Genomic DNA, 20,912 nt, shown 5'->3' with positions numbered 1-20,912 from the left:
CCAGCCCCTTCCACACACACCTTACATCCTTAAATGTCATCATATCACTTTCTCCCCCCTTTCAAAGCCACCCTTTCACGATTTCAGAAGCCAGACCATGAATACATTTCCTCCTCACCCTGGGGTCCTTTAGAAACCTCTTAGCTTATTTGAAAAAAAAGAAAATAGCATGCGATATATGAGACAAACGGCAGGAAAGGTTAATTATTGATGTGGGATGCAGTTTAAGAAAGACTAGCATAAAGTAACATCTTTGGGGACAGTTATTAATCCAAGGAAGTGTCTTGAACTGTTCAGAACTCACGTCCAAGGAAATTCTTAAGAATGTGTTTGCAAAAATATCTGTTGAAGTGGAGCTGCCCCAAGAGTTCAGGTGTGAGTCACCAAAGCTGAGGATGTAGAATGTGTGTTTAATTCCAAGCATGGATTTACTGAATAGTTACTGTGTGGGGGACATTATCCTAAGCTCAGAGCTTCAAGCTACTGTGTATTGAACTCACCATGGTGCCAGGGAAATAATAAATACCATCTCCTTTTACCTGTCCAGCAACCCCAGCGAAGCAGGTATCTCCATCTCACTTTATAAATAAGCAAAGTAAGTCTCATGGAAGGTAATCAGTTGCACAAAAGCCCACAAGTTTAAGTGGCAGAACAGGATCTGAGCCTAGGTTTTCATATAACCAATTCATCTCTTATGTATCTCATCTCACAGGGAACACTGCAATACAATTGGAAAAACCGGTCTCACAAAACAGTCACAGGGCAGGATAATGCATGACAAAGTACTCATTTTAAGCACTGATAAAACTTGTTGATTTCTGGCAGCCCTCTAAAGCAGAAATTATGATCAACGCCTGCATACCAGAAAACAAATTAATGAGTCAATATTTATTGTGTGCACTTTTGGCCAAGTCCTATGCAAGTTGCCTTTAGGTACGTTAGGCAAAATTTCCTGACGGTGATCTGTGAAATAGCTATTATTGCTAGTGCTCTTAATTCACAGAAAAATAAACTGGCATTCAGGTTAATCATTTATTTGGGGCTGTATTTTTCAACATGTGGCTAGAACTTTGTGGTGGGGTCTCTTCCTACCAGGTCGCTAGGAAAGTAAATGTTAGTTGGAGCCATGGTGTCCCTCATCACTCTGTTTGGTGAGAATATATGTGAGAATAAAACCAGGGTGGGGAAAAGTATGAAGGGACGGTGGACAGAAACTGGCTTCCGATGATGTTGGAAACCCTGAGTCCTGGAGCTGGGCCTGCTGTTGTGTTTCGCTTGATTTGCTTAATTTAGTATGAATTAGCTTCCTGTTACTTTCCAGTGGAAAGGGAACTAATGTAGCTATCACGTATCAGAGACTTGCTCTGTGCCAGGTCCTTCCAGTACATTAGAATATAAACCACTTTATGAGAGGGACTTGTCTATTTTTATCCACAGCACTTATCACCATCTGCTCCACTACATAGGTTACTTATTTCATTGGCTTGCACACATCCCTCAGTAGAAGGTATGTCCCATGTCTATTTCATTTACTCCTCCATGTCTGGCTCTTGGTACAAAGTCTCAAATTAGGGGAGCATGACCAGTGACACGACCTGATTTACTGTTTCAACAAGGTTACTCTGTATTGAGAAGAGATTAAAGAAGGTAAAGTCAAGAAGAAAGGAAACCAACTTGGAGGCTATGGCAATATCCAGGCAGGAGACGATGGTGACTTGGACTAGGGTGGAAGCCAAGGAGACAGTGAGAAGTCTTCTGATACTGGACACAGTTAGAGGAAGAATCATCAGGATTTAGTATCGAATTAGATGTGGAGATGAGAAAAATGGAGAAATCGAAGATAAATTTAGGAAGTTTAATTTAATTGTGCAGGTGATTCTTTTGACTCTGTAAATTGATTTGAGTCATCACATCTTCCTCGCCAGTTATTGATATAAAAAAAGACATGTGACCCTCATGAGTGCTAACAGGGTACAGCAGGGCATCTGTAGGGAGTGTCTCCGTAAAGGAGATACAGGACGAGAATCACCTTTCTCCTCTGGGTGAGTTGTGCCTGGGTGTGCTACCTGGGACACTGGGCCCATCTTCAGCCTGAGGATGAAGCCAACCTGGAGATGAGAAAAGAGGTGGACAGAACCAGTGTCCTGGGTGACATCAGGAGGCCCCTGAGTTAACCAAGTCTAGCGCTGAACATGCTCACTTTGAGATGGCATAATTGTGTATTATTTAAGGCAGCTTAAGGCAGGATTTCTACTACTTACAACCTAAAGCATTCTGATCCAGGATCCTCATTTGTAGGTTTTACAGTTTTATAGGTTTTCTTTTTAGAATGAAGTACCAAACAATTTAGACATGTTTCCAGTGTGTCTAAAACAATATATCCTATATTATTATACGCTTGGCTGGAAGAAAAAGATTTGATAGGAGGAAAAAGCCTGGATAGGAAACCAATTCCACAGTTATAGCAGGCCACAAATTATATGTACATTGATTTATGACATGAAAGGAAACAGTCAGTTGAAGAATTGTGAGTGCAAAGCTCCTGCGCCCTAGAGCAGTGTTTTTCCAACAGCAGTTTGTGACCTGTTCGTCATCAGTCATACGAATAATTTAGTGAGTACAGACGAGCATTTAAAAAATGAAACAGAACAAACAGAATAGGATAGACTAGAAAAGGATAAAACAGAAAACATCAGAGAACATAGTAAGGATTATTACCTTATGGAACTTTGGTTTCAGTTTTATACTTACATATGTGTCTACCGAATCGTCATGTAAAATGTATGCCTTATCATGGGTCATGGCCAAAAAGGTTTGATAAATAGTGTCTAAGAATAAAGAGAGGCTCTGTCCATCCCTCTTTACACACAGCTCTATAAACCATCCACACTGACTGGCTGATGTGCTTTAATAATACAAATAAATCTAACATCATTTCTAATCGAAAATATTCTCGTGTGACTGTAATGAACTAGGATCCAGGACACCTGGTGAGCCCCTGCGAGCTCCTTGGGTCTCAGGCTGAGTCCCTTCATGGAACTCATTCTTGCATTCTCTTCCAGAAGTCTCTCTGAACATCTTTGGTTTCCATGTGATTCTTATTTCTTATGCTGACACAAGGGGAGGAGGATAAATGTGGAGTGTCACACCAAGATCACAGGTGCAAGGCCTTGCACCAAGACCACTGCAGCAGAGTGCAGAAACAAGCTCATCTCCAGAATTGAGTGAGTCCCTCTGTAATTGTTGCCAAAAGCCCCTGGATCATTACCAGCAAGCTTCCTGACCCCAAATTATGCAAAAATGCCCACCCAGTAGTTACCCTATAGCACCCTGAACAATCACCTAATGCTACCTTTTAGCAGGAGTTTTCTTTGTCTTGAGTCTATAAAAATTGCCTTACTAACCCATGATGGCACAGTGGTAAAGAATCTGCCTGCCAATGAAGAAGATGCAAGAGACGCAGGTTCGATCTGGGTCGGGACGATCACTTGGAGAAGGGAATGGCAACCACTCCAGTATTCTTGCCTGCAGAATCTCATAGATAGAGGATCCTTGGGGGCTGCAGTCCACAGGGTTCTGAAGAGTCAGACACGACTGAAGGACTGAACATACAACCCATGAAAAGCTCTGGCTCTCCCTTGAGCCAGCCTGCTGCTTTAACAGCTCTCCCTGACCCACTGCATTTGTAGCAACTTCATTATCTCTGCTCCTTGTTCTTAATAAACTCACTCCTTTCTGAAACGCTGTGTCTGGAAATTCTTTTCCAATCTGCAATCTGACTGCCATGTCACTAAAGAGGTTTATTTCTGTGTCATTGTTGGTAAAAGTATCCTCATCTTGGTGTAGACTCATACTCAGCTGATTTTATTTTTAATTCCACAGAGACTAGAAGCCACTTCCCAAATTTCAACTCCCAGTGCAATTAATTGTTCATTAGGCCCCAGTGGCTCAGTGGGAAAAGAATCAGCCTGGAGAAGATGCAGGAGACGCAGGTTTGATCCCTGGGTCGGTCGGGAAGACCCCTGAAGAAGGAAATGGCAACCCACTCCAGTGTTCTTGCCTAGGGAATCCCATGGAAGAGGAGGCTGGCTGGCTACAATATGTCCATAGGGTCATAAAGAGTCGGACATGACTCAGCACACACATGCACAAATGGGTCGTCATGAGCATAGTCCCAGCAAGTGACCCCACTTTTTCTGAGGGCTCTTTAAGTCCTACCTGTTCATAATACGGAAGGTTTGTTGTGGTAAGAGGCCTGGGCTCTGGGTTTCATTCCCTCGCCCCATCTCTAATTTCAGTACACGAACAAGGGACAGTGCCGTGCAGGCTTGGACCCCCTCAGAGCCCATCCCAATACCTGTCATAGGACACCTCCCTGTGTGCCTGCCAGGCCAGAATGGGGACTTAACACGCCTGGAAACAACCCTCTAAGAAGGGATGGATGCTAACAGAAGCATACTCCAGCCTCCTGTCCTTCAGGGGACAATTGCAGGAGGAATTTCTTATGTTCTCAACTGTCCTTGAATCTCAGAAATTGAATCTCCACTGCCTGCAGCTGGAACTTGATAACACATCCTTACACTGACTTTCCTTTCTCTCTTGTCCCACACTCTCTTTGCTCTCTTTCTCGTTCCTTGGGAAAACCTCCCAACAAAACACCTATACTCAAGTCCTTAGGTGGGTCTCTGCTTTTAGGGGAACTAAAAGAGAATCTAAACTAAGCACAATCTAATTGACTTAACAAAATGAAGTGAAGTTGCTCAGTCGGATCCAACTCTTTGTGACCCCATGGACTGTAGCCTACCAGGCTCCATGCATGGGGTTTTCCAGGCAAGAGTACTGGAGTGGGTTGCCATTGCCTTCTCTGGTAAACTAGGCAATTACAATGTGAAAATCTATTCTGAGGGACAATCTTCCGCAAATAAGATCTAAACTAAGATGGGGAAATTTTTTTTAATAAGTGATTTTGAAAATTTTACAAATATGACTATATTTTTGATTTAGAAAAATCACTAAATTTAAGAAATTTGGAATTCAGTTGGATCAGTAAAAACTCTAAGTTACAAATATATATTTGAGTGTCAAAATGCAATATTATCTTCAAATATTCACAGAAATAAAATCTGGTTTACTAAACTAGTGTTTTAAAGAGTTCCTATACAAAGAGCAACCCACTTCAGTATTCTAGCCTGGGAAATCTTATGGACAGAAGGAGCCTGGTAAGCAATAGTCCCTGGGGTCAAAAAAGAGTCGGACATGACATAGTGACTAAATAACAACAAAGAATTAAAAATGACTTATGATGTGTGATATTGGTTATTTTTCAGCTAATGAATGCTTCAAACAGTATTTTGTCATAAGCATTTAAAATATCTTCCTATGCATCCCTTTATATTTTCTGTGAATAAAAAGGTATTTTTAAAGTGCAAAGTCTTTATTCAATCTTATTTTAGAATATCACAAATGACGCTTTAGTGATGTGTACACTGATGAGTTTTACTGGCCCTGACGTGTACTGATGGGGTATGACACAAAAAACCAGAGAACCTATCATTTTCTTCTGTATTTGATAGTGGTCAGGCCCCTATTCGCTTTGAGTCAAGTTCCTGTTTCTCAGTTTCTAGAGAGCCGTAAAGAACTTGGAAAAGATCCAAGGAGAAACAACAAAAAATCATTAAAAGGATGGAGGAAAAGACCTCTGAGGAAAGGTTGAAGACACTGGACTGGCCTCACTTGAAAACTGCAGGCCAAGGACTGATTTAATAGCTTTCTTAAAGAACAGGAAGGTTTATTTGGAGGAGGATACTAGCTGACTTTTCTCCATCTCCATAAAGATGAAAACCAGACAAAACTGGATTAGAATGAACAAGAGAGGTCTCTTTGACCTAAGGCAGAACTCAACTGCAAAGGTGATTAAACTCTGTCATTATCATCACTGGAGAGCTTTGAAAATATGTTGAATAACCATTAGCTCTGTGTAGTTTAGGCTACTCACTGGAGAAGGAAATCCCTTTCAGCTCTATGCTTCCATGAATTTGCATTCTCAAAAGCCAGGTTAAAAGATTTAGCCAGTGGAGAGGGGAGACCAGGTTTCCCTCACTTGGGAACAAGGTCATCAGAATACATCATCATTCATTCTGAAAGATTTAACATAAAATGAATGATATTAACCATATGGTAAAGGAATACAACTCTAAAAGTTGGTTTGCAAATATTACTAAGAAGAAAAAAATGAGCTAAGCCTCAGTACTTCCAGTTAGTAATTATTTTCTAAAGGCTAATTAATGAAGGTATATTATTTTTGCCATAAGACAAGAGACAGCCTTTTTCTGCCTAATTCTAATTACCTTGAGCTCGCTAAACTTGCAGGAAGCTAAGGTTCATAGTTAAGCACAGGGCGTCCCATGTTTGTCACCTTCAAGAAATTATATTTCCACCGTGGTAGTCTTAGAACTTGAAAATAAACTATTGGTATTTCTCTGTGGGAAACTTACTGAGGTGAACATGAGTCTGTATGAACAATTTTTTTTTTAATGAAAGCTTTATTTCTGAAATTTCAACTTTGGTACACCATAGTATGTTTCTGAGGTTTCACTTTTTAAATAAAAAATATGCTGAAAGTTTTTTTTAAAAAAGTTGTTCCATCAATCGGTTGCATCTGACTCTCCGCTACCCCATGGACTGCAGCACGCCAAGTAGTATTTCCCAAATTTCATATAGAAATTAGTGAAAACTGTGTTGAAACATATCTAAGAGAAACTGTGATTTACTAATATTCATTACGCATCTATTGAACACCTACTATGTCTCAAACAGTGTGCCAAGCATTGGAGATTCCTTGTCAAATATGACACGGTCAGTGACCCCCGGGGAGGGGGGTTCCAATCTGGTGAGGAGAGACACATGTTACTGACTAATCCTATGGCCACCCGGCCATGGGGACAAATGAGTAAAAGGATAGGATAGGAAGGATATTTGGGAAGGTTTCTTGGGAAGGGCCCCTGAGGAGGAGCTCTGGAAATAAATTAGGTGTAAAATTGGCACAGAAAGGATTTCTTACGGAGAAGGTGGGTGTAAAAGAAAGAATACCCAAAATGAATATGTGTTCAGTGCAATGTGCCAGGCACTGTATCAAGCGTACAATCAGCATGATTTCATTGAATCATCATCACCTCCCTCATTTATTCAGGCATCAGACTTAAGCGACAGCTGGATTCCAGGAAGTATGGGTACTATGGTGACTTAAATGAACACAGATTCTATTCTTCCAGCGCTTAGCCCAGTGGGCGATGCTATACAATAATCAAATAATCATAAAGGTGTGATGAAGGGAAAAGGGGAAAAGTTGTTAATTATAATATTAGCAAATTTCCTTCACTCTTTCAACAAAGAGAATTTTGCTTTTGTCTTCTAAGCATCTCCCGTCTCACTTCCTCCCCTTCCCCGTTCTAAGAAATATTCTGTCAGCTGTTTCTAACTTGTTGTGATGCCAGATCCAATTAATGGGAGAAAAGAGACTAGACTTCAGAAGTAAAGGTGAGCTATAGGTTCAAGAAAAGAAAGAACAGAGGCAGGCAGAAATAATTTATTAAAAAATAAAATGTTGGGGAGGGAGATGGGAGGGAGATTTGGGAGGGAGGAGACATGGGTATACCTATGGCTGATTCTTGTTGATGTATGACATAAAACCACAAAATTCTGTAAAGCAATTATCCTTAAATTGAAAAAAATTTTTTTAAAGAATAAATAAATAACCTGTTTAAACCATTGCTTTTTAAATGAAGTAATGAATGAGGCATTTGTGTATTAAACTAAGTGAGTCAGAAAGAGAAAAAATATATCACATATTAGTGCACATATATGGAATCTAGATGGAGAAGGCAATGGCACCCCACTCCAGTACTCTTGCCTGGAAAATCCCATGGATGGAGGAGCCTGATAGGCTGCAGTCCATGGGGTCGCTAAAAGTCAGACACGACTGAACGACTTCACTTTCACTTTTCACTTTCCTGCACTGGAGAAGGAAATGGCAACCCACTCCAGTGTTCTTGCCTGGAGAATCCCAGGGAAGGGGGAGCCTGGTGGGCTGCCGTCTGTGGGGTCGCACAGAGTCGGACACGACTGAAGCGACTTAGCAGCAGCAGCAGCATGGAATCTAGAAAGACGGTACTGATGATCCTATCTGTAGGGCTGCAATGGAGAGGCAGACAAAGAGACCAGACTTACAGACACAGTGGAGGAAGGAGAAGCTGGGACGAATTGAAAGAGTAGCATTGAAACATATATATTACCATATGCAAAACAGATAACCAGTGGGAATTTGCTGTACGACACAGGGAGCTCAAATCTGGTGCTCTGCAAACTACTGCTTTTTATAATTTTTATGAATACCTCATTTTATTACAGGAACTGGTCAATGCACTTTACCTAGTATTCTCTCTCATCGTGCTGTGCTTAGTTGTGTCTGACTCGGAGACCCCATGGACTATAACCTGCCAGGCTCCTTTTCCACAGAATTTTCCAGGCACGAATACTGGAGTGGGTAGCCATTTCCTACTCCAGAGGATCTTTCCAACTCAGGGATCACACCGCATCTCCTGCGCTGGTAGGCAGATTCTTTGCCACTGCACCACCTGGGAAGCCCCATTCTCTCTCATAGTTCTCCCCAAAACAATGAAAGAAGTACTGAATTTAACCCCATTTTTCAGATATGGAAACAGAGGCATAAAGAAGTAACTTGTACAAGTTTACATACTGAATAAGCAGTACAGCCAGGATTTAAAACCAGGTAGTATGACCCCAGAGCCTGTACCAGCTGCAAGAGATGATTCTTAGGACAGTAATGCAAAGTGTGATACAGAGTTAGAGAAATGGCAAAATAGATGTTATTAAGTATCAGTTCAGTTCAGTTCAGTCGCTCAGTAGTGTCCAACTCTGTGTGACCCCATGAACCGCAGCATGCCAGGCCTCCCTGTCAATCATCAACTCCCCGAGTCCATACAAACCAGTGTCCATTGAGTCAGTGATGCCATCCAACCATCTCATCCTCTTTTGTCCCCTTCTCCTGCACTCAATCTTTCCCGGCATCAGGGTCTTTTCCAATGAGTCAGCTCTTTGCATCAGGTGACCAAAGTATTGGAATTTCAGCTTCAACATCAGTCCTTCCAAGAAATACCCAGGACTGATCTCCTTTAGAATGGACTGGTTGGATCTCCTTGCAGTCCAAGGGACTCTCAAGAGTCTTCTCCAACACCACAGTTCAAAAGCATCAATTCTTCGGCACTCAGCTTTCTTTATAGTCCAACTCTCACATCCATACATGACCACTGGAAAAACCATAGCCTTGACTAGATGGACCTTTGTTGACAAAGTAATGTCTCTGCTTTTTAATATGCTGTCTAGGTTGGTCATAACTTTCCTTCCAAGGAGTAAGCATCTTTTAATTTCATGGCTGCAATCGCCATCTGCAGTGATTTTAGAGCCCAGAAAAATAAAGTCAGCCACTGATTCCACTGTTTCTCTGTCTATTTGCCATTAGGTGATGGGACTGGATGCCATGATCTTAGTTTTCTGAATGTTGAGCTTTAAGCCAACTTTTTCACTCTCCTCTTTCACTTTTATCAAGAGGCTATTTCGTTCTTCTTCACTTTCTGCCATAAGGGTGGTGTCATCTGCATATCTGAGGTTATTGATATTTTTCCCAGCACTCTTGATTCCAGTTTGTGCTTCTTCCAGCCCAGCGTTTCTCATGATGTACTCTGCATATAAGTTAAATAAGCAGGGGGACAATATACAGCCTTGACGTACTCCTTTTCCTATTTGGAACCACTCTGTTGTTCCATGTCCAGTTCTAACTATTGCTTCCTGACCTGCATACAGATTTCTCAAGAGGCAGGTCAGCTGGTCTGGTATTCCTGTCTCTTTCAGAATTTTCCACAGTTTATTGTGATCCACACAGTCAAAGGCTTTGGCATAATCAATAAAGCAGAAATAGAAGTTTTTCTGGAACTCTCTTGCTTTTTCCATGATCCAGTGGATGTTGGCAATTTGATCTCTGGTTCCTCTGCCTTTTCTAAAACCAGCTTGAACATCTGGAAGTTCACAGTTCACATATTGCTGAAGCCTGGCTTAGAGAACTTTGAGGATTACTTCACTAGCGTGTGAGATGAGTGCAATTGTGCAGTTGTTTGAGCATTCTTTGGCATTGCCTTTTTTGGGATTGGAATGAAAACTGATCTTTTCCATTCCTGTGGCCACTGCCGAGTCTTCCAAATTTCCAAATTAATAAGAATAGTTGTGAGTTATTGACTGGGTCCCTTTAGTGTTCTATAACTGATTGTAGTAAAGAATGAATTGCTTTTAATTATTTACTTTAAGTAGATGTTTCTTTGAGAGAGATTGTGTGGGGACTGGACCATGTGGGTTCTCAGTTTTAATCTGGGACACACAACCTATGATTGCAAACTGTGCTATTTGGTAGAAAGAAAAACTGCAGGGAACTCTAAGAGTGCAGGCAAGGGTCCCTGGTTTGGCCTACAGGGTCAAGGAAGCTCTGTGAGGAAGTCGTATTTGAGCTGAATCTGGAAGTTGAGTTCTGGCTACCTGGGTGATAAGTAGGGGGGTTGAGGGGGAGGTTTACTCCAACAGAGGCAACAGTGTGTGCAAAGGCAGTGAGGACAGGGTCGAGCAGGGCTTTGAAAAACTGCAAGATGATGCAGAGCCAGAGCACTGATGGCGAGGGGGAGGCTAGCGCCAGAGAGGGGTAAGTAGCCATGTTAGAACTTGGCCACAGTCCCTGAAGCAAGAGGGGCTTCCCAGGTGGCATAGTGGGAGTCCACAAGCCAATGCAGGAGACGTCAGAGACATGGGTTCGATCCTTGGGTCAGGAAGATCCCCTGGAGTAGGAAATGGCAACCCACTCTAGTATTTTTGCCTGGGAAATCCAAAGGACAGAGGAGCCTGGTGAACTACAGTCTACAGGGTCACAAATAGTCAGACACAACCGAGCACTCACACCTTCCTTCATGCCTTCACACCTGAAGAAATGGTGAAAGAGGGCCAGGTTTGAAAGGTTTGTTTAGATTTATGACAAGCCCAGACAGCAATTAAAAAGCAGACATCACTTTGCCAACAAAGGTCTGTCTAGTCAAAGCTATGGTTTTTCCAGTAGTCATGTGAGAGTTGGACCATAAAGAAAGCTGAGCACTGAAGAATTGATGCTTTCAAATTGTGGTGCTGGAGAAGACTCTTGAGAGTCCCTTGGACTGCAAGGAGATCAAACCAGTCAATCCTAAAGGAAATCAACCCTGAATATTCATTGGAAGAACTGATGCTGAAATTGAAGCTCCAATACTTTGTCCACCTGATGCAAAGAGCCAACTTACTGGAAAAGAGTCTGATGCTGGGAAAGATTGAGGGCAGGAGGAGAAAAGGACAACAGAGGATGAAATAGTTGGATGTCATCACTGACTCAATGGGCATGAATTTGAGCAAAGTCCAGGAGCTAGTGAGGCGCAGGGAAGCCTGGCGTGCTGCAGCACATGGGGCCAGAAAGAGTCAGACACAGCTTAGTGACTGAACAACAATAATCTTTCATGGATAAATATGGTCCTTTCCTCCAGGTATGGGGAGGGTACCTCTCACATGAGAGTCTTATGACCTGCTTTGGGGGAAAATCAGAAAGTCCTTCCTGCACCAGCCATTTCTCAAATTCCTTAGCTTGAAATATTCCATACGCAAGGTTCCATTTTTGGGAATATTGAAACTCATCGATAGGAATGTGGACTCCAGAGCCAGGCTGGCTGGATTTGAATCCAGTTTCATCTCTTTCATTAGTTACATTCTTTTGGGAAAGTGATGACCTCTTTGTGTCTCACTTTTTTCTCATCTGTAAAGTGAGATTAATACTGCTTATCATATACAGGGTTGTATGAGGATCAAATGAGTTAACATAAGAATATGTGTTATTATTGTTACCAGATGACTTTTGAGATGGACATTCATATATGAGTAAGATTCTGTGGTGGGGGAGGCATGTGAGTGTTGGAAGCAGTGTTTAAAAACGATGTAGATGGGAAAGTGGCTGGTGCTTAGAAAGCTAAAAGTTTTCCAGTTTGGTTGAGATGGAGGGTACCTGACAGGGACAAAAGACACAGAAGCTGGAATATTTGGAGACTATCATATAAGATGCCCAGCTGACGCATGTCTACCTAAGGAGAGTACAGACCCTCTGAAGGTTTTTGAGCAGGGATATAATAAGACTAGTGTTCTATCTGGGGGAAAAGTCATCTGGCAGTCACTAGTATAAATTGTTGCTGAGAAAACTTCTTGCTGAAAATTTTTTTCTTAAGGAGATTCTCATGCTGGTAAGCAAGTACACAGACCAGCTGACAAAATATGTCTGTTTATTTGGCCGTCATGTTTCTCAGGGTAAATTAACATAATCTATGGTTCATAAATCAGTCCACTCATGTATTCATCTATTGACATGCTTATTACTTTAAAATGCATTTCCTTCAAGATGGATCTAAGAACACTTATAAACATGTGCAATACAGCAGTAAATAAATCAGAAATGAATGTCGAAAACTATATGGGGGAAATAGAAAGGCAATTATCAACAATCAGGATCTAGAATAAAATGGTAAATTCAACTGATCATTACATTAGCTCTAGCTTCCTAAAAGCCCAGGCATAAAGGAAATCTGAATTGTGCAGTTCTTAAGGCCTAATGAAAGAAATTTTTTTAGGTTTTTAGGTAAGTCAAGCCTTTTCTTCCTGGAGTCTAATAGAAAATTCACATATCTTTTGAGTGAAGAGCAGGTTTTAAATGATGAAAAATCAGACTTCATATAGTCATTCTAATGACTTCTTGGCATGAACAATCCCTCACAGTCTTATAATTCCTCTGAATTGCTAGAGAATATTTTTTGCATTTACACACTCAAAGCCTTGACGAGAAGCATCATGGGTGTTTGTCATACATAGAAAGATGCCGAAGGTAGACTAGCAATGGGAAGGATATGTTTATATTTCACAAAAGACGAAGTCCAGAAAGTGTTCTCACCACGGAAATATTCTGACTAGATTTCCATTTTTATAAAAAAGTGGGTTATTTCAACTTAATTTTAAAATATGAGCTATTTTACAAGGTTAAAGGGCAGCATTCAGAATGGGAGAAAATAATAGCAAGTGAAACAACTGACAAAGAATTAATCTCCAAAATACACAAGCAGCTCCTGCAGCTCAATACCAGAAAAATGAACAACCCAATCAAAAAGTGGGCCAGAACTAAACTGATATTTCTCCAAAGAAGATACAGATGGCTAATAAACACATGAAAAGATGCTCAACATCACTCATTATCAGAGAAATGCAAATCAAAACCACAATGAGATACCACCTCCCGCAGAATGGCTGCCATCAAAACGTCTACAAACAGTAAATGCTGGAGAGGGTGTGGGGGAAGGGGAACACTTTTACACTGTTGGTGGGAATGCAAACTAGTACAGCCACTATGGAAAATAGTGTGAAGATTCCTTAAAAAACTGGAAATAGAACTGCCATACAACCCAGCAATCCCACTGCTGGGCATACACACTGAGGAAACCAGAACTGAAAGAGACAAGTGTACCCCAATGTTCATCGCAGCACTGTTTACAATAGCCAGGACATGGAAGCAACCTCGATGTCCATCGGCAGATGAATGGATAAGAAAGCTGTGGTACATATACACAATGGAGTATTACTCAGCTATAAAAAAAGAAGACATTTGAGTTAGTTCTAATGAGGTGGATGAAGCTGGAGCCTATTACACAGAGTGAAGCAAGTCAGAAAGAGAAACACCAGTACAGTATATTAATGCATATATATGGAATTAAGAAAGATGGTAACAACAACCCTATATGCAAGACAGAAAAAGAGACACAGATGTAAAGAACAGACTTTTGGACTCTGTGGGAGAAGGCAAGGGTGGGACGATCTGAGAAAATAGCATTGAAACATGTATATTATCATATGTGAAGTAGATGACCAGTGCACGTTTGATGCATGAAGCAGGACACTTAAAGCCGGTACTCTGGGACAATCCAGAGGGATGGGGTGGGGAGGGAGGTGGAAGGGGGATTCAGGATGGTGGGACACATGTGCACACATGGTTGATTCATGTGGACGTATGGCAAAAACCAGCACAATATTGTAAAGTGTTTAGCCTCCAATTAAAATAAATAAATTTTAAAATATAGAAAAGTACAGAAACTAATAAATATCCATATTTCTGCTACCAATATCTAGCAAGTATTTCTATATTTTCATATTTGAATTTTTTAAGAAATAAAACTTTAGAGAGATTTAAAGTCTCTTTTTTATCCCTTCTGAACCCAGTTGGCTCCCATCTTCCTAGTCAACCAGTATCATGAAGTTGGTGTGTATCCTTTCCATCTGCATCTTTCTAGTCTTACTACAAAGGTGTGTACAATGAACAATATATGATATTGATTGGTATCAAGCTGTAGGAATTATTCTGCAACATTTTCATCCATTATTATGTGTTTGAAATTTAGTCGTCAACTTCTAAATACAGATGTAGTTCATTCAGTATTCTACTGTGGGGAAAAAAAAAACAAAACAAGTATATAATCTTGATTCCCAGTTATTGCACATATGAGCTGCTTCCAATTTTTTATTATTATAAATAATGCTGCACTGAACATCCTTATACACGTCTCCTTGAGCACCCTTGCAAGTTTTCTCTTGGCAGTATACTTAGAAATGGAATTGCTAGACTATGAGTTATAAATGTCTTTATTAGATAGTGTCAACTTGCTCTCTGAATTGACTGAACTGATTTATATCACCACTAGCAGAATATAAGAGTTCCTAATACGTGATATTGCCATACATTTTTCCCTAATAAATATGATGTGTGAAATAGTAGCTCATTGTTTTGATTTCCAGGATTACTGGTAAAGAATTTTATCGTTTCAAATGCTTTTTGGCCATTCAGGTATGCTTTTCTGTGAGCTGGTTTAACAAATCGTTACCCATTTTCACAACTGGTCACTTCTTTCCCCTACTGATTTGCATGAGCACCATATGTGGTCTTCTTATAATCTACATTTGGATTATATAAGTTTTAAATACATTCTGTCTGTGACTTATTTTCAAAAAAGATCCATATTTCCTATCTTTTATTAGATAAACGTTATCCTCCTTTCACTTCATGGGAAATAGATGGGGAAACAGTGGAAACTGCCAGACTTTATTTTTTGGGGGCTCCAAAATCACTGCAGATGGTGACTGCAGCCATGAAATTAAAAGACGCTTACTCCTTGGAAGAAAAGTTATGACCAACCTAGATAGCATATTCAAAAGCAGAGACATTACTTTGCCGACTAAGGTCCGTCTAGTCAAGGCTATGGTTATTCCTGTGGTCATGTATGGATATGAGAATTGGACTGTGAAGAAGGCTGAGTGCCTAAGAATTGATGCTTTTGAACTGTGGTGTTGAAGAAGACTCTTGAGAGTCCCTTGGACTGCAAGGAGATCCAACCAGTCCATTCTGAAGGAGATCAGCCCTGGGATTTCTTTGGAAGGAATGATGCTAAAGCTGAAACTCCAGTACTTTGGCCACCTCATGTGAAGAGTTGACTCATTGGAAAAGACTCTGATGCTGGGAGGGATTGGGGGCAGGAGGAGAAGGGGACGACAGAGGATGAGATGGATGGATGGCATCACTGACTCGATGGACGTGAGTCTGAGTGAACTCTGGGAGTTGGTGATGGACAGGGAGGCCTGGTGTGCTGCGATTCATGGGGTCGCAAAGAGTTGGACACAACTGAGCAACTGAACTGAACTGAATCCTCCTTTCATTAATTTCATAACTTTTGAGAGAATAACTAAAGTTCAGGATGACCCATTAAATGGGGAAAAGGAAATAAACCTGCCTCCAGGACCAGCTACACACAGCAGCCTCAGAGAGAGGCCTAGTGGGCTAGAACACCTGGTGATCTAAAGTTCTTTCTCACCAGCCTGAAAAAATTGCTAAAAAATACACCCTTGGACATTGAAGAATACCTGAAACTGTTTTTCCAAATTGTATTATGACCTAGAGAACATGGGGAAAAAAGTTGTTTTTTGGAAGTTTGTGGCCCAGATTAGGACACAAGCTTCATTTTCCAGCAAGCTTGCACTTGCGTGTTTTCCTGCGTGCTAAGTCACTTCAATCATGTCTGACTCTTACCTTTCCTCAATAACAGGATGTGCCATAGGGAAGGTGTGTTTGCATTCACTTGTGACAGTGCCCTGGCTTGGTTTCACTTCCTTTGACTAACATCCCTGAATTCACTCTTCTAAAACACTTTCCATCTCTTTCCAACAATTATCAGTTAGATATCTTGACGGGAAAATAAAAGGCCTAAATAATAAAAATGACAAAATTCCCAGGGACAGATTTAGCAAGAAACATCCAGATGTACTTTACTGAGGCATATACAAGATTTTATTTATTAGAGAGAAATACTGTGTTTCTGTATGAGGACAATCATTATTAAAAAAACATCAGGCAACCCCAAATCAGTTAACCCCAAAACATCAGTTAACCCCAAAAGAGTTCCAAAGAATAGCAAGGAGAGATAAGTAAGCCTTCCTCAGTGATCAATGCAAAGAAATAGAGGAAAACAATAGAATGGGAAAGACTAGAGATCTCTTCAAGAAAATTAATGATACCAAGGGAACGTTTCATGCAAAGATGGGCACAATAAAGGACAGAAATGGTATGGACCTAACAGAAGAAGATATTAAGAAGAGGTAACAAGAATACACAGAAGAACTATATAAAACAGATCTTCATGACTTAGATAACCACAATGCTGTGATCACTCACCTAGAGCCAGACATCCTGGAATGTGAAGTCAAGTGGGCCTTAGGAAGTATCACTATGAACAAAGCCAGTGGAGGTGATGGAATCCCAGTTGAGCTATTTCAGATCCTGAAAGATGATGCTGTGAAAGTGCTGCACTCAAGATGCCAGCAAATTTGGAAAACTCAGCAGTGGCCACAGGACTGGAAAAGGTCAGTTTTCATTCCAATCCCAAAGAAAGGCAATGCCAAAGAATACTCACACTATGGCACAATTGCACTCATCTCACATGCTTGCAAAGTAATGCTCAAAATTCTCTAAGCCAGGCTTTAACAGTACCTGAACTGTGAACTTCCAGATGTTCAAGTTGGATTTACAAAAGTAGAAAAGGCAGAGGAAGCAGAGATCAAATTGCCAACATCCCTTCAGTTCAGTTCAGTTGCTCAGTTGTGTCCGATTCTCTGTGATCCCGTGAATCACAGCACGCCAGGCCTCCCTGTCCATCACCAACTTCCAGAGTCTACCCAAACTCATGTCCATCGAGTCGGTGATGCCATCCAGCCATCTCATCCTCTGTCATCCCCTTCTCCTCCTGCCCCCAATCCCTCCCAGGATCAGGGTCTTTTCCAATAAGTCAACTCTTTGTATGAGGTGGCCAAAGTATTAGAGCTTCAGCTTCAGCATCAGTCCTTCCAATGAACACCCAGGACTGATCTTCTTTCGGATGGACCAGTTGGATCTCCTTGCAGTCCAAGGGCCTCTCAAGAGTCTTCTCCAACACCACAGTTCAAAAGTGTCAATTCTTCAGAGCTCAGCCTTCTTCACAGTCCAACTCTCACATCCATACATGACATCCAACATCCCTTGGATCACCAAAAAAGTAAGATGACACCACCCTAATGGCAGAAAGCAAAGAAGAACTAAAGAGTCTTTTGATGAAAGTGAAAGAGGAGAGTGAAAAAGTTGGCTTAAAACTCAACATTCAGAAAACTAAGATCATGGCATCTGGTCCCATCACTTCATGGCAAATAGATGGGGAAACAATGGAAACATTGATAGACTTTATTGGGCGGGGGGGGGGCTCCAAAACCATTGCAGATGGTGACTGCAGCTATGAAAGTATGACGCTTGCTCCTTGGAAGAAAAGCTATGACTAACCTAGACAGCATATTCAAAAGCAGAGACAGCTGAGCCTCAGTTCTCCGACCATGCCCACTGGGGCCTGTTTGCACTGACTGACCAGAGTCTGCAAATTCAACGCTCTGAGCCATCTGGACTGCCCTGATCCCAGCTTTCTATCCTTTGAAAACACTAAGAATAACGTCCCTGCATCAGTTTTTACTGGAGCCAGTCACCTGTCCTGCCTGGAACAGGGATCATACCCAGATCGCACTTAGCCCCAGTGATCATGAAGTCCACATCTGTAAGAATGGGGGCCAGTGGGTGAAAGCTCATGAACTCAAGGAACACAGTAGACACATCACAGGTATTGACTGGGCTCTGAAGAGTGACCGCATCGTCACTTGTAGGGCCAACCGAAACACCTATGTCTGGAGTCAGAAGGATGGTGTCTCAAAGCCAACCCTGGTGATCCTGAGAAGGCCACTTTCCTCAAGTGGTCCCCGCTAGAGAACAAATTTGCTGTGGGCAGTGGAGCACAGCTCATCTCCATTTATTACTGTGAGTCTGAAAATGCCCGGTGGGTGAGCAAGCACATTAAAAAGCCCATCCGCTCCACGGCCCTCAGCTTAGGTTGGCATCCCAACAATGTCTTGCTGGCAGCAGGATCCTGTGACTTCAAATGCAGAGTGTTTTCTGCCTACATTAAAGAAGTGGATGAGAAGCCAACCAGCGCGCCCTGGGGCAGCAAGATGCCTTTCGGTCAGCTGATGTCAGCGTTCAGTGGCAGTGGCACAGGCGGCTGGGTGCAGAGGGTCAGCTTCTCTGCAAGCAGCAGCCGCGTGGCCTGAGTTAGCCACGACAGCACGGTGTCCGTTGCTGACGCCTCAAAAAGCGTGCAGGTCTCGGCTCTGAAGACGGAGTTCCTGCCCCTCCTGAGTGTGTCGTTCATCTCAGAGAACAGTGTCGTGGCTGCTGGCCACAATTGCTGCCCATGCTTAACTACAATGACCGCGGCTGCTTGACCTTCATCTCAAGCTGCACATTCCCAAACAGAGCATCCAGCGCAACGTGTTGGCCGTGGAGCGCTTCCGCAATATGGACAGGCGGGCCACGACAGAGGACTGCAACACGGCCCTGGAGACGCTGCACCAGAACAGCGTTACTCAAGTGTCTATTTATGAGGTAGACAAGGAAGACTGTCGCAAATTTTGCACTACCAGCATCAACGGAGCCATGACCATTCGGGATTTTAAGACCTTAGAATCTTCCATCCAGGGTTTTCAAAGAATGTGAAGCTGAATGAGCCTCCAGACCCAGCATGAGGACGGACAGGCAGCGGCGGAGAAGCTCTGCCATTTGCGTGGGAGTGGAGCCAGCTGCCAGCAAACACTGAAGAAGCACATGGTGCAAACCTCGTTGTGTTTTGTTTGAATATAATTGGTGAAAGTGTTGGTTTTTTAAAAGCAACAGTGATTTTGGTTTTGTTTTGGGGGTTGTTTTGTATTGTTTTGCAATTTCATTCCATTCTGGGCCAAAGCTTCTCTTTAAGTAGTTTGTTATAGAACATTGTCAACACTAACTTAAAGGAAGGGGTGGGGAGGTATATAAATTGTCTGCTAAAAATATTAAATAAAAACACTGAATATGTTAAAAAAAAAAAAAAAAGAAGCGGAGACATTACTTTGCCAACAAAAGTCTGTCTATTCAAAGCTATGGTTTTCCAGTAGTCATGTATGGATGTGAGAGTTGGACTATAAAGCAAGTTGGTGGCGCTGCTGCTGCTAAGTCGCTTCAGTCGTGTCCGACTCTGTGCAACCCCATAGACGGCAGCCCACTAGGCTCCTCTGTCCCTGGGATTCTCCAGGCAAGAACACTGGAGTGGGTTGCCATTTCCTTCTCCAATGCCTGAAAGTGAAAAGTCAAAGTGAAGTCGCTCAGTGAGCCACGAATAATTGATGCTTTTGAACTGTGATGTTGGAGAAGACTCTTGAGAGTTCCTTGGACTGCAAGGAGATCCAACCAGTCCATCCTAAAAGAAATCAGTCCTGAATATTTATTGGAAGGACTGATGCTGAAGCTGAAGCTCTAATACTTTGGCTACCTGATGCAAAGAACTGACTAATTGGGAAAGATCCTTATGCTGGGAAAGATTGAAGGTGGGAGAAGAAGGGGACAACAGAGGATGTGATAGTTGGATGGCATCTCCGACTCAATGGACACGAGTTTGAGCAAACTCTGGGAGTTGGTGACGGACAGAGAAGCCTGGCATGCTGTAGTCCGTGGGGTTGCAAAGAGTCTGACACAACTGAGCGACTGAACTGAACCCCAAATCAACCTATGGATGCTTAACATAATTACCAATACTAATTCCTCTGAAAAGTGAACTAGTAAGAATAGCCAGAAAACTTCCAAAAACATGAGTAATCAATTATATCTGTCTTGCCAGATCTTTAAATGTGCAAAACTGGGGCCAAAATGCAAAGTCCAAAAGCATATAAAAAAACATTAAATGATGAATCTGACTTTTGAAATCAGTTCAAAAGGGATAGACAGTTCAATATAGGATGTGAATAACCATGTAACCAATATAAAGTTAAATGTTTACTTCACATCATATGCCAGAATAAATTCCAGATGAATTAAAGAGCTAATTTTTTATTTTAATGAAGCCATTTTCTAAAGAATATAGAGTTGGTTATGTATATATCCTTGGGAGTGCAAGTGGCCTTTCTTAGAAAAACTAGAGAACATAATAGAAAAAAAAAATCAATAGAAATGATTACAAAGGTTCTTCATGATCATAATGATGATGACAATGATAAAGATGAAAGAAGAATTAAAATCATATGTTTAATATGCAAATAAGTGTTCTGCTAAAAGAATGCATTCTGAAGGTTGACAGAGTTATAATATAGGGGGAGAAATGGAAGCA

The 20,912-nt window shown here is 41.6% G+C and overlaps 1 pseudogene; it reads left to right on the top strand.

Moving 5' to 3' along the window:
• Positions 1–10,709: 10,709 nt before the first annotated feature.
• LOC128050032 (actin-related protein 2/3 complex subunit 1A-like) lies at positions 10,710–19,273 on the top strand (annotated as a pseudogene).
• Positions 19,274–20,912: the final 1,639 nt, after the last annotated feature.

This window comes from Budorcas taxicolor, chromosome 6 (assembly GCF_023091745.1).
Source record: "Budorcas taxicolor isolate Tak-1 chromosome 6, Takin1.1, whole genome shotgun sequence".
Classification (NCBI taxonomy): domain Eukaryota; kingdom Metazoa; phylum Chordata; class Mammalia; order Artiodactyla; family Bovidae; genus Budorcas; species Budorcas taxicolor.
This window is presented reverse-complemented; position numbering and strand designations above follow the sequence as displayed.